At 33.7% G+C, this 15,622-nt stretch overlaps 1 pseudogene; it reads left to right on the forward strand.

The window, feature by feature from the left end:
- The first annotated feature begins 7,556 nt into the window (after nt 1-7,556).
- On the forward strand, nt 7,557-8,946 carry LOC149558926 (L-type lectin-domain containing receptor kinase IX.2 pseudogene; annotated as a pseudogene).
- Nucleotides 8,947-15,622: the final 6,676 nt, after the last annotated feature.

Genomic DNA, 15,622 nt, shown 5'->3' on the forward strand with positions numbered 1-15,622 from the left:
TATCACATGCTAATAACTATATCTATCTACTATGCCTGGAACATCAGATAGAATGTGGGAAAGTGATTGCGAATAGAAACTTAGCCGTATTCCAACTCATATTAGCATATAATCATGGTAAAAAAGGTGACCTGCAAGAAATGATACCTATATAGCACATGGTAGCGAGGTAAATTCTTGCTTTATGTAAAGGTCATTCACATTGAAGAAGCAGGAAAGTGCCCGCTGTAGATCTGTGCAAGATTTGATGGTGTGCAAAATTGCAGGAGCCCCGAATGAAAACTAAACAAGATATGAAAATATTAAAAGCCCCCAATTTAATTATTTCATATTTCCATGGTATTCAAATATTTAAAAAGAATGGAAAGTGGTCGTTTATCATTTAAATTCAAATAGGGTGATTTTGGTAGAAAGGCAAATTTGGCCAATAGTTAATTCAGAATTTGGATTCATACTGATAAAAAAGAGAAACTAATAATTTAGAATTAAAAATTGGAAAGTGTGTGATATTGAGGGCATCGGGGAACACATTTGGCTTGCATAAAAGATTGTTTTAAATAAAGGTAAAAATAGGTTTTGAAGGGGACCTAAAACCCTTAACAAGAAAACAAAAGATAAACCATTAAGTTCCACCAAGTTTTACAAGGACTTGAAACCTACCATCTTAAATGTTTAAATTCAATTTTTACAAGGACCTAAAATCACAAGATAAAATCAAAAAACAAGACCAAGTTTTAAAAGGACCTAGAACCTAGTTTTAAAATAACAAAACTAGATTAAAAACCTAAAAAAATGACTAGAAACTAGAACAACTACCAAGATAGAGATCAAAAACCAGAAACATAGAAAAACTGCTATTATAGTTCTTTGATCATTTGGACCACCTCTTTTCTAGCCTCCATAGTACTTTGGATGGTATTAACTATAGATTCCACGATGCCCTCAGCTACTTTTTTCCTAGAGCTCTATCTGGTTCATTTACATGGACCACCGAGAGATATGATTTCTTCATTAGTTCTCTTCCCTAAGCTAGCAGCAGCTACACAAATGCTAGAAGTAACCTACTCCATATTATTACAACTTTCTTTGATCGATAACTAGAGCTTGTTTTCATATTCCTTTAGTTTGTCTGGTATATTACCAACCTGAATTGCCAACTGGATGGTCTTTATGCAATTAGTTTCTTGGTTCTTCTCCATTGTTGTGACTTTTCTTTTCAAGTTCATTAATTTTTTATACACCTAGGAGTTAGTTTGAAGGGAAGAGTCTACCTTTAAGTTTGTAGTATGTAGGAAAGAAAGCCTTGTATCTCTACCAGCATAATCATCCTTATCATCCCCCATATCTTCCTTACCCATAGACTCATTCTTCTCATTCCTTATGTCTTCCTTCACATTTTCAGCATTCTTATTAAAGAGTTCCTCCTTTCCCTTCTCCATTACTTCTTCTTCATCCCTCACTCCTAGGGATTGTTCACTCTGATTGGTATCCTCTTCACTAGCATTACTTGACACAGTATTTTTATCATTGCTTTCATCTATCTCCTCCTTACCAGATTCACCCTTGCCACCAGGGTAACCTTCCAAATTCGAGCTAAAATCTCCCACATCTCTGTTCTCCTCCTCATCCACTAACCCCTTCCTCTCCTTTACTATTCCTAGAGTAGGTTTCACTCACAGAGCCCTTCTTTTTCTCAGAAGGAGGGGAAGACACAATAGCCTTGTTCTTACAATAATTCTCAATCAGTAAAATTAATCCTTCATGAAAAATCAAGTGGGTTTCTTCTTTTCTATGAGCTTGGAGACTATAGAGCAAAGAAAATCTCAAATAAAAAGGAAATGAGATTCTATCTTTGTGCCTAAAATGGTTTAGAAACACAAAATAAAATTTATGAACATGTTTAGCTCTACCATCTAAGATAAAGTACTCACGAATGCATGAAAGCACATCCCACTAGATAACCTTAATTTGGCCCAGTTTGTAAAAATCACCATTCTTTTCCTCCTCATCCATTTTCAAGAACTTCTTAAACTTTGCATTTGTTTATCCATCTAAGAAGATAGAAATGTAATGTCACATGAAATATTGTATCAAAATGTTACATCTTATATGGGTTTTGCTGGTATTTTCAAATGGAAAAATATCTGAAATAATTTTTGTTTTAATGTTTGTGCTCTTCACACATTGACGAAGACCTCAATGTGACCTAATTTCCATCAAAGGCCCTTCAAAAATAACAAATCCCACAGTCGAAGACACTGCAAAATAGGCCATCAGCCTATACCTACTCTACTTTTATTTTGCTTCATTGTTTCATTAATTTTATTCACACATTCAACAAGTGTTAGCTTTAACTTCCCTCCTATGATAGCTATTGAAAGAGAACACGATGTTGAATACAAAGAGAATAATCAAGGAGGCATGAAATAGCTATTGGAGATATGAAGCTCAACAATTTTTCATTATTCCCTCCAAGAGACTCTATCTCTTCAATTCTTCTACTGACATTCAAGAGTCTCCCTTGTAGCTCTTTTATATATTGTATTCGTTGTAACTTGTGGATGTATTTCTGGATTAGATAATATATTCTCCTTCTTAGTGTGGACATAGGCTTTATTATTTGAACCATAATAAATCTGTGTACTCTACTTTTGCATTATCGTTTATGCATTTTTTTGCTTTTCTAACTTTTACAATTGGTATCAGAGCAAGGTATTGTTATTTCGAATTTAGGGTTGAAATTCTAGGATCTTGGAGGAGGTCAAAGTGTAGAAATTTATAGGAAAAAGTTTTGGCCTATGGAAGGTGCAAATGGAGTCGCTATTAATTTAGCAAGATCTGGCACTTGCTTTAGAGGGGAAATGGAAGCAACTAGACATGATGTCTAATGAGGATTCGGAAAAAATGGACAAGAAGGCAAGAGCAACAATTCTTCTTTCACTATTTGAAAATGTGCTCCTTAATGTTGCAACAAAAAGAACAACAAAGGTAGTTTGGGACAAGCTAAGAACTACTTATGTAATGGTGTCTGTTGCAAAGAAGGTTTTCATCATGAAGAAACTCTATAGTCTCAAAATGAAGGATGGTGGTAATATAGCAAATCATCTCAATGAGTATAATACTCTTATTAGTTAAGAAAATTTGGTGGGCATGCCATGAAGTGATGAAAACAAAGCTATCTTATTGTTATGTTATCTTCCATCCAGTTGGGATGGAGTTGTAAGAGCCATAAGCACATCGCTTCCCAATAAGAAAAAGTTATTTTTTGATGAAGTTGCAGCTACTCTTCTCGGTGAAGACATGAGAAGAAAGAGTGATGTTCCCTCATCTGGTGAAGCCTCAACAATAGTAAGCATTGACAATAGAGGAAGGAGTCATCAAAGATGTAGAAACTCCAACAATAGAGGAAGATTGAAGTTTGCAAAAGGGACAGATTCGAAAGAAAGCAAAGGGGATTGTTGGTTTTGTGGCAAACCAGGCCACTCAAAGAAAAATTATCATGCTTTAAAAAGGGCACGAGATAAGGTGTGGGATAGTCAAGCTAACACTGCTTATGAGAAGTATGAACCAAGGATTTTAGTTCTTGCTACAAGTGATACTATTTCAGAATCATGGGTACTTGATTCCAGGGAATCCTTTCATGCTTTCTTATGCACGAAGTTGTTCACAAATTATAATGAAGGTGAATTTGGGAAAGTTTATTTCGGTGACAATAATGCTTGTGACATTATTGAGAAAAGTGATATTTTATTACCATCACATGGAGGAGGGTAATGGCTTTTAAAAGATTTTTTAAATGTTCCAAAATTGAAGAGAAATCTAATTTCCATTTCTCAACTTCATACTCAAGGCTATCATACATTCTTCAATCCTAATACATGGAAGATAACAAAGGGATCTTTGGTAGTTGCAAAAGGAGATAAAGTTGGGAGTTTATATATTCTAGAAAGTAACAATGAAGTGGGAGCTACTATGACAATGGTGGACATAACTCAAAGCTTTGGCATCAAAGGCTTGGGCACATCAGTCAGAAAGGACTCAATGTAATGCTAAAAAGAAATCAACTGCTAGGGCTGAAATCTATTGATATAGAATTCTATGAACATTGTCTCTATGGCAAATAGAGGTGAGTCAACTTCTTGTAGACTAGTAGTGAGAAGAAGGGCACACCCTTGGAGCTTGTTCACACAGATGTCTTTGGACCCATTGAGGTAACCTCTTTTGGTAGAGCTAATTATTTCATTACTTTTCTAGATGATTGTACAAGGAAATTTTGGATTTATACGCTCTCTAGGAAATTAGAAGATTTCTCTAAATTTCAAGTTTTTAAAGGCCTCGTTGGAAAGTAAAGTAGACAGAAGATTAAGTGTCTAAAAAGTAATAATGGAGGAGAATTTTTCTCCTCATAATTTGATTCTTTTTATGCAAATAATGATATCCATCAAATCAAGGTTGTTCCATTTACTCCACAAGAAAATGGAGCATCAAAAAGGTTAAATAGAACAATTCTTGAGAGAGCTCAATGTATGCTCTCTGATGCCAGCTTGAGTAAGGAATTTTGGGCTAAGGCATGCAATATAGTGGTGTATCTCATTAATCAGAGTCCCTCATCATGATTGGACTTTGGAATTCCAAAGGAGGAATGGTTAGGCAAAAGAATTTCTTATTCTCACATCCGGGTGTGAAGTATTTTTCCATGTGCCAAAAGAAAAAAGAACCAAGTTGGATTTTAAATCATAGCGGGGTATCTTCATGGGCTATGGTGAGGATCAATATGGATTTCATATTTGGGATCACAAAGAGAAGGAAATCATCAGGAGCAGAGATTTTGTCTTCAATCAGAAGACATTTCTAGGTTGGCAGCTATAATCAACATTAGAGGAAGAATTTGTGCCCACAATTATTTTGAAAAACAATGACTCAAAGACATATACTAGTGGAAGTCAATAGTTCATTTCTCCTGCGACTTTATTTTCACCAATCTCTATTACATCTAATTCAAGTGAAAAAGATATTAGAGATGGCACTGAACATCTATTTTTCCTAATAAACATGATGACTACACACCAAATGTGGTGTTTCCAAGTACTTCAAACTCTTCATATGCTGGTCTAACAATAGATACTGCTGTAATAAATAATAACAGAAGTTGAGGGGGTTATGTCCCCCCCTTCACGTGTGAACTTTTCTTCCCCATGTGGAGACAATGTGCCAGTAGTTGTAGTAGCTGCTTTGCCTCCCTCAATTTCTATTCAACCAGCAATTGCAAAGCCATTTGATAGCTCTTAACCCATGTTGATAAACATCTAGAACATGCAGAAAGGAGCTGTAGTTAGCAATTTAGAGGGAAATAAGTCTAATTCAAGTGCACTCCATAGGAATGAGGAAAATACTAATCCTCAAAATTCTAAAATTGCTCAAGGACTCAGAAGATCATCTCGATAGAGAAAACTTTTAGCAAAGTTCTTTAATTATGAGTTGTTAGTTGCAAAGGAGGCAGAACTGTCCTTAGTAGTGTTTGATCAATTAGAGCCTACAAATTACAAAGCTGCTTATATAACTTCAGATTCAAAAAAATGGCTAGATGCCATGAGGGAGGAAATGGATTTGTTGATAACAAATCAGAGTTGGGATTTGGTGCCTTTACCACCTTATAGGCAATCTCTAAAGAACAAATGGGTGTATAAAATAAAGGAAGAAGATGGCGGCAAGGTTTGTTATAAGGCCAGATTAGTGGTCAAAAGATATGGATAACTATAGGGCATCGACTTCAATGAGATCTTCTCCCTGGTATTCAAGATGATTACTATTAGAGCCATTCTAGGCTTGGTTGCTACATGGGATCTTGAGCTGGAGCAGTTGGATGTCAAGACTGCATTCCTACATGGTGATGTAGATGAAGAACTTTATATGATGCAACTAGAAGACTTTGTAAAAAAAGCAAAGCAGCATCTTTATTGCAGATTGAAGAGAAGCTTGTATGGACTGAAGTGGGCCCCCAGGCAATGGTACAAGAAATTTGATAAGTTTATGGTTGAGCACAAGTTCATATGCTTAGAGGCTGATCCATGTGTTTATTATAAATAGTTGCTCATAGGTGAATTTATAATTCTTGTACTATATGTGGATGATATGCTAGTTGCCAAAACTAGTATGAAGATTGTTCATGAATTGAATAAGCATTTGGCAAGCAGATTTGTAATGAAAGATTTGGGGGCAGCTAAGAGGATACTTGGGATGACCAATTCATGGGATAGATCCACAAGGAAACTTTGGTTATCTCAAAAGCAATACATTGAGAAGGTATTGGACAAATTTGGCATGCTAAATGCCAAACCAATTTGTGTCCCTCTAGCATCTCATTTTTGTTTGACTACTAAAATGTGTCCCACAACACAGGAGGATACAAAATTCATGAAGGGAATCCCTTATGCTTCAGCGGTTGGTAGCATTATGTATGCTATGATTTCTACACGTCTAGATATTGCTCATGCAGTGGGAGTAGTTAGCTAGTTTATGAGTAATCTTGGCAAGCCTCATTGGGAGGTAGTTAAATGGATTCTCCAGTATCTTAAAGACACCTCTACTTTCTCTTTATGTTTTGGAATAGATAAGCCAGCATTGCAAGGGTTCGTAGATTCAGATCTTGGTGGTGATTTAGACAAGTGGAGATCTACCCCAGGTTATGCTTTCACATTTGTTGGTGCAGTGATCAATTGGGGCTCTAGATTGCAACATTCAGTCGCTCAATCATCTGTTGAAGCTGAATACATGGCTCTATCCGAGGGGGCCAAAGAGATGTTATGGTTGCAGATTTTGTAAAAAGAATTGCGTTTGCAACAATAAAATTTTAACCTTTTCTATGACAACAATAGTGCTATATTCATGAGCAAGCATCATACATCTTAGCGATGCTCGAAGCACATTGACTTGTGTTATCATTACATTCAGCATGTGGTTAAAGAAGGAAAAATTCAAGTCGTCAAGATTGACACAAAATTAAATCCAGTTGATGCCCTCACGAAGGTTGTAACACGGGAGAAGTTTGAGTTTTGCCGAGCTTCTCTCAGCATTTCTAGCATGTGATAGCAAGGTTTAGAGTAGGGGAATAGCTTGTTACAGCAGTGGTTGGATTGTTGGGGATATGAAGCTCAGCCATTTTTCATTATTCCCTCCAAGAGACTCTGTCTCTTCAATTCTTCTGCTGACATTCAAGAGTCTCCCTTGAAGCTCTTTTATATATTCTATTCGCTGTAACTTGTGGATGTACTTCTGGATTAAATAATATATTCTCCTGCTCAATGTGGATGTAGGATTTATTGGCCGAACCACGATAAATCTGTGTACTCTGTTTTTGCATTCTTGTTTGCGCATTTTATTGCTTTTCTAACTTTTACAACAGCTTACCAAAAATGAAGCATCGGGTAGGCTAGGTGGCAGCAATGATTGGGCATTTTATAATAAATCTATTCCCCTATGGGACAGATCCTCAAGCTCTGGCTTTTCTACCCATTTCCAATTCGTTATTAACATGAACAACAATATTTATGACAATCATGGAGACGAGCTTGCATTTTCTGGCACCTCTCGAGTTGGAACAACCAGAGAACGCTTCAGGCGGAGGTTTCAGCTTATTCAATGTGGAAACCTATAATGGATCTCCCCATCCCGTGGTTGCCCTAGAGTTTGACACTTACAACAACGAAATGGATCCCAATGACAATCATGTTGGGATTGATATCAATAGTATATTCTCAAAGTTGACTGTTTCTCTCAACAACCCCAGACTATTCAATACCTCTTGCTACCTGTATCTATTAAACGGTAAACCATGGGATGCCTGGGTGGATTATGATGGTGTAGAAAAGAGTTTGCGTGTCTTTCTCTCTTGTAATCCAAACAACACCAATGTTTCTTATAAATCCAAAAGCCCTCTGTTTAATTGTATAATAGGTCTGCGCGACTATCTACCAGAAAACATCAAGGTTGGCTTGTCGGCTTCCACAGGACACTTCACTGAGACACGTGGTGAGAGTTTGGAATTTTTCTTCTAACCATTCGTGGGAAGTCCGAGCTGCTGTGGATGGAACTACAAATCACGATAAAAGAAGATTTATTGTCCAAGTTTTTTTGATATGTCTGTTCTTCGTTGTCGTTGTCTTATGTGGCTATATAATAGTTAGGTGGTCGCAGTATTTCTGAAAAAGCAAAAGAGGAGGCGAGGTGAGGGAAGAGAGTGATCCAGAGCTTGACGAATGCTGTCCTCGTGGCCCCCGAAGCTTTTCCTATGTCGATCTTAGCACCGCAACATGAAATTTTTGCGAGAAAGAAAAGCTTGGGCATGGAGGCTGCGGCAGCATTTACAAAGGCATCCTGCCCTGCACCGGAGAGGTGGTGGCTGTCAAACGAATAGCGCAAGGTTTGAGACAAGGAAGAAAGGAGTATGTTTCTGAAATTCAAACGATCAGCAGGCTGAGACACCGTAACCTTGTGTGGCTTTTAGGATGGTGCCATCAAAAGGGAGAATTACTTCTTGTCTATGAATATTTGCCAAATGGGAGTCTGGATAGACACATTTTTTGGAAGGAGAAGGATACTCTGCAGTGGGACCAAAGATACAGTGTCGCCTGTGATATAGCGTCTGCTCTCGTTTATCTACATGAAGAATGGGACCAGCGTGTCGTCCATCGAGACATAAAGGCAAGCAACGTAATGTTCGATTCCGATTTTAATGCCAAGGTGGGAGATTTTGGTTTGGCAAGATTAATTAAGCGTGATCAGGCAGCTTCCCATACGACCGTGGTGGCTGGCACGCGGGGTTATGTAGCTCCAGAGTGCTATATAACGGGGAAGACCAGTCTAGAGGCTGATGTGTACAGCTTTGGGGCGGTTACTCAGGAAATCGCGTGCGGAAGGTGGCAGGTTGATCACAGCCTTGAAGAATAGTACAATTGCAGACTGGTAGAGTGTGTTTGGGATTTAAATGGAAAGGCAAAGGCACTGGATGCAGCAGATGAGAAACTTGGTGGAAATTTCAATGCGGGGTAGATGTGGAGTGGCTGATTGTTGTGGGGCTGTTGTGCACCCAAAATGAGAGAGCTGATAATGGTAATTAGAAGTGAAGTTGGACTGCCATAGGTTCCTTCGGATTTTCCGCTAGCTGTGTGCAGCCAGTGTACTCCGGTTATAATGAGTTCAGGCTTGTTGAGCTCTGTGGTGCTTCTTTCCGGGGTGTCGTCAAGTTCACCAGTCGTCAGGTCGACGGTTTTTTTTACTCGCGACTACAACTGGTTGTGAAAATCTGTCGTCGAGCCCTCTACATTTCACGACTAGCCTTGTCAATTTAGACTATATCAAATTGAAGTGGGAATCTAGAATGGAAATTTCATGTTATAAATCTGTGTTTGGAAAAAATAAAAAACATAATTAATTTTGTTTTATAATTTATATTGGCTTTCTTTCCTGTCATTTCTTCAGTATATATGCAAAAGTTTTACCTAGTTCAATTATGCAAGAGGCTCCTAAGCAGATTTCGAATATGAGATGCATGTACATCTTTTTTTGACAACACATGATCTTACAAAATTGTCACACGATCAAATGCTGAAAATTCAGCTATAACAACATATACTTGTCACAACGATGCTTTCCCAAAAGCTATTGTTGATTTATTAGCATTACAAATAATTAAAAAATTCACATGCTAATATGCTATTATAAAGATTGAAATAAAACTTTTACCTTAGAAGATAATCAAGATTAATTTTTAAAAGAGAGGAGAAGAGAGGGAAGTTGAAGAGAGATAGAGAAATATATATGTATATGTCAATGAAAAAGAGGGAGAGCGAAGAAAATAGATAGATAAAAACAAGATAATGAGGCAGAGGGAAAAATAAATTAAGAGGTAATATGTAGAAATAGATAAGTAAAATGTATTCATGAAAACTATCAAATATGTAATAAATAGAACTATAATAATATTGTATAGTAAAATAAGTAAAAGATAAATTCTAACATTTAAAATTTAAAAAAAAACAAATTACAAAAAAAAAAATTTTGATATTAAAATATTCTAGTTATTTGTAATAATATTTTTTTATTTTAAATAATTATTGATTACTCAATGTATATTTTTGTTATTACTTTATTTTTTAAAATGTGTTACTAAATTCAATTATAACTAATTTATTTTTTATTAATTAAATTTTACAATTCGTAGTAGTTTGTAAAGTATTAAGTTTATTAAATTTTACAAAATTGTGTTACCAATCTCTACAATTCTTGTGACATATTTGTATAATAGAGATTGTGTTTGTGGAGACTTTTGTAGATTATAATCTCATTTTCCTCTAGTGTAAATAATAGAGAAATAGATATGGAAATGGAACAAAAGAAGTTGAGGAATGAAAAATCATGGATCTAATAAGAGTATGCACCATGTGATATCACTTCTTATAATCTAAACTAAATCAAACAATATAATTTTTTAATTCATCTCATTTTTGTTTGGTAAGGAATATATTTCTTAAACTTTTTAAATTTAAAATAATTAGTTAAAAATAATATATTCATATAAATGTAAAGAACAATTATTTATTTTCCTATTAATTTGCTTCATTTAAATTTTTAAAAAAAAAAAATCTAATACACAATATGCAAAAAAAAAAAAACTAGTCTCGAGCTAAGAACAACAACTAACAAGTGTCATATAGTGGCTTGTATTTGTCACATTGTTTAATTAACTAGAATAGTAAATAAATTTTTTTTAGAGTAATACAAAAATTTGAATGATACTAACAAAAATAATTGCATTTGATTGGTTGATATAGAAAATATTAATTAAAATCATTTAGGTCCATAGATAGTTTTTTCACTATTTTGGTTATAATTTTTTGAAATTTAATTTATAAATTTTAGTTTTAGAATGTGTTGGAAGTATCAAGTAGAAAGTCTAAATTGAGTTATTCTCAAATTTTGAATACGGTAAAATCTTTGTGCAAAAATGAATTCAGATAAAATAATGAGATTTCAAGGTGTAGGTTTGAAAATTTCAAACATAAGTTAATTGTGCAGAGAGAAGTACTCAAGGATTATAGTTTTCTTGATATCTGCTACAATTGTACAAAACTTCTAGTTTTGATATACAATGGTATAGTAGTTTACTTGGCACAACATGTGCTCTTTTGGTCAAATTGCTATTGTCATTTTAATATTCTTGTTGAAAATAATTAAATATTAAAAGAAAGTAATGAATTTTTAGTTTTCATCCTTACATAGTTTTTTCACTATTTTTATTATAATTTTTTAAATTTTAATTTATAAATTTTAATTGTAGAATGTGTTAGAAGTATCAAGTACAAAGTCTAAATTAAGTTAGTTTGAAATTTTGACTATGCTAAAATCCTTTTGCAAAAATGAATTGGATTAAAATAATGAGATTTCAAGGTATAGGTTTCAAAACTCACATGGAATGAAATTGTGTAGAGAGAAGTTCTCAAGGATTATAGCTTTCTGTATATCTACTATATGCGTACAAAACTTGTACTTTTTATATACAAAGATATAGTAGTTTACTTGCCATAACATATCCTCTTTTCATCAAATTGTCATTGTCAATTTAATAGTCTTGTTGAAAAAAATTAAATATTAAAAGAAAGTAACAATTTTTTTTTATAGAATCAACTTTCTTACTTAAAGATTTAACCCACATAAAGATAAATGAACTAAAAATGAAAAGAAGTTATAAATAATATTAATAAAAATAAAATTATTTATCAATTTTTACATTAAAAAATAATTTTAAATATTGAATTGAAACAAACCAATCAAAAAAATTGGAAGATTTGCATTTGTCACTATTACTATCATATGAAATCATAACATTGAAATTTTAACACCTTACAACCTTAAATTCAAAATCTCAATTAAAAACCTTGAATTACTAATAATAGTAGCCAACTTGTTATATAGCTCCACTATTCAATCATTATGCTTTAAAAGATTAGAATAAAAGTCTATAGTTGGTAAGTCTTTTATAAACTGCTAAGGTGGATAAACTTAGTAGGTAACCCTCAAAATGAGGAGGAACTAGATTTGAAGTTTCTATTCTTGAAAACTAAGCATGTAGTTATAATAAGTTGAATTCATACAAATTATACATCTCAAGTCCTTTTCAAATCATTAGTTTCTATTACACTTAATTGTATTTTAGTGTATAAATCTTTTAATTAAATTGAGAATTTATTAAACATGTTTTATATGGTTGATTTTTTTTTTTTTTTTTTAGACTGCAAGAATTGGTGCAACACGACCCCCCTATAAATTATAGTGTGCCTGGTAAACTTTTTAACGTGACCGGTAGTGCTGGCACGACACGTCCACCGGTACCACGAGGACAGGGGAGCCTAGAACCCATGACCAACCCCCTGCAATAGGGAAGATTTAGCCAACCAAGCTAGGGCCCCTGCCCTTATATGGTTGATATTTTAATATATATGTGCATCCTAAAATATTTGTGTACAACATGAGTAGTGCTTCCTTCAAATTGGCTCCTATAAGATCCAATATAAATGAACCAAATAAATTAACATAAAATACTTTTAATAATTTTAAAACTTAAAATTTCAAATTTAAACATTAGTCAAATGAAAAATGAAAATAAAATAAAAATAATTACATTTGATTTGCTGAAACTAGGACTAACTGATTGAATAGTGTATTGCCTAGATCAAATACAAAAATAAAGACCAAACTAAATTAATCTTGTTTGTTTATGTTTATATAAATATATATCATGTGATTTAATAATTAATAAACCATGTGTAAATTCATGGGTACGAAATGAAACATTAAAGAACATAAATTTGTGATTGAAGAAACACTTACCTTACAATTATTAGTTCCTGTCGAAGCTGGGATACTAGTGTTTTTGCTTAATCCAAACTCTTGATACTAGTGTTTTTGCTTAATCCAAAGTCTTTTTCAACCAGCCAATGAAATTTAACAATTTTATTGCTTGTTGATAATAAGTTAAAGTTACATTATTAAAATTTATTTAAATAATTCAAATATTAGTATTTATCTGCAGTCCAATTGGAAGCCAAGGGAAAAGGCAATGAGAAAATTAGTTCATTTAAAATGTTTAAATAAAGAAAAATTAAAATGACACTTGTGAGACAATGGCATATGTTTGAGAAGTTTACTATATATTTATGCTATAGTGTATCTATAATGGCTTCATTGACTACATTAAATGAAAATTAATACTAAAAGATTTAGCTGGATTTCTCTAGCTCATACATTTAGTGATTATTAAATAAATTTGTTCCAACATCATCCTTTATCCATTTTGTATCAGAATTATGAGGTGTTCTAACACCAAATTTTCTGTCATATTCTCCACATTTATGTGTTTCTAGATTGAGGCTGATGTAATCAGCGCATCAATATTGTTTCAGATTTTCCCTCTTATTTTGTAGGTTGAAAAATGTTTTCATGGATAGATTTTATTGGTAATTGAGCTAATTTTGTTTCTGGTCTAACTTGAGATTCATTTCTTGCAAGCCATTTTTCCACTAAAGTTGACATTCATCACTGGATGACTTATATCAGTCAAATTTTTCTTTGCAACAGATCAACAGGAATCAGTTCACTTAATTATTCGTCAAAATAATTGCTAAATTGAACCCAATGTATCTTTTATTCTAGAAACTTCGCAAAATTTACTTGTGAATACAAAGTCAAAACTACACTTGAGAGCGCTCAATGAATCTTTTTGAATTGAGTTCTCAAAGTTTTGTTTTATATTTCATGAGAGCATTGCCCAAAGAAAAAAATTGCAGAGCTTTTTGTTCCTAAAGTGAAAAATAACATATATAATACTCAGCTCTCATAAAATTAATTGCTTTGACCTCACATGGCCATATAGTTTATTCTTGTGTATAAATTTATGCTCTATCATGAATAATATACCTGGTTTATTTTTGGTTCTTTGGATTTCCAAATGATTTTTTTCCAGGGAATATTTCCTTCTTTCTTTGTTTTTTATTCTTTGATGATAACCGCTTTGAAACGAATAGGAGATCAATAATCAGGCACAATCATTGCATATGGTTTGAACAATCAGTTGCTAAAAATCACAATGTTGATGATATCTGAAAATAAAATCAACATTTTCAATCTCTAATACAGAATGAAAGCGATCAACGTAGGTGACTCGAAGATCCTATTTGGCCACATGAAGAGGGGCTTCGATGCGCTTGTAATGTGTTCATATCAAGTTAGAAACTATAAAAGGTATTAGGTTAATGATGGGTTTAATGTAAAGATTTATGACTTATCATAAAAAGAAAAAACTAATAATATGTTTCAAACGTTTTTACTTTTATTTTTGTTAGGGCTTGAAAACCTAGTACTGTATAAATTGCTCCCTCATAGCTCTATATAAAAAGATAATTTCTTAGATTCGTAGAGATAGAAGCAATAAAAAATTTAGGAAATTGTAGGAAAGCACATGAAAAGTTACCTTACATGCCTAATTTTGACACAAAAATTGTTCCAATTTTTTTTCTTGTATTGCTTGGAATATTTCTACTGCTCAGACGAAAAATAACAAGATGTTCCATTCACCACTCAAATGGTACAAAAGACCATTGGCACGAATCCATTTTAGCAATGTAATATTTAAAGATAATGGTTGTAGATTGCCTTTTACAATGGTATATCCAGTGAAATTAAAATAGATATTTCAATAATCTCACATATTCCATTGTAATACCATTTTCTGAACCCAACAAAGAGATGTTGTGGAGACCATCCAAATTCTCAGTGCAAATTTCACAATTCCTTGATGAGTTGAAGACGTTGGCAGTGAAGACAAAACTCTACTGGATTTCTTTGCAACACTTGATAAGTTTCATTTGATTTCCAAATCCTGGTGCACTTGCCTGGATTTCGAGATTCATCCCCCAGAATTGCTTGCCCAATATCTGAATTTGGATGATCATGATCCATTCAGATAATACCCTTAGGTTTGTAATGTATTTTGAGTAGTGACGTTCGATAGGTTAATATGAGAATTGAGAATTAAATCTTCCTCGAAGCTAATCCCAGTCTCTTTATCAAGGAAGAATTCTCTTTCCTGGAAGATCATTAAAAAAGAGAGAAGTAAATGCCTGAAAAGAATAAAATAACAAGCCTAAAATATGTATGTGCACCCATAACCTGTGCATGTGAATCCATGAATACTAATAGCATACTATGCTTAATTATCATCTTTTCAGACTATCATTTTGTGAATTGTCAGAACAACGGTTGATTTTATTTCATTCAACTTGAGAAATTCTGAACATGTTACCTCCATGAACCATGTCTATATAGCAACATCTAACTTTCACTTGATTTCTGTTGAGGGACTCTGTTCACTTACTAAATCCATTTGCTCCAGCTGCGATATCAAATTGCCAAGTGGCTTCCTGCCTTTGCCTAAATGACACTTAGCCATCTTTGCAAAAAAGCACGTAGTTGCATTGAAGATCTCCACATGTTAGTTGGACTCCACGTAGGGGCTATGTGGCTTCTTGTAGAGTCTAAGAAAATCAGCAACTCATTTAAGGTATAGAAT

The sequence above is a fragment of the Cupressus sempervirens genome, chromosome 5 (genome assembly GCF_028749045.1).
Source record: "Cupressus sempervirens isolate cs-2001-9-10 chromosome 5, ASM2874904v1, whole genome shotgun sequence".
NCBI lineage: Eukaryota > Viridiplantae > Streptophyta > Pinopsida > Cupressales > Cupressaceae > Cupressus > Cupressus sempervirens.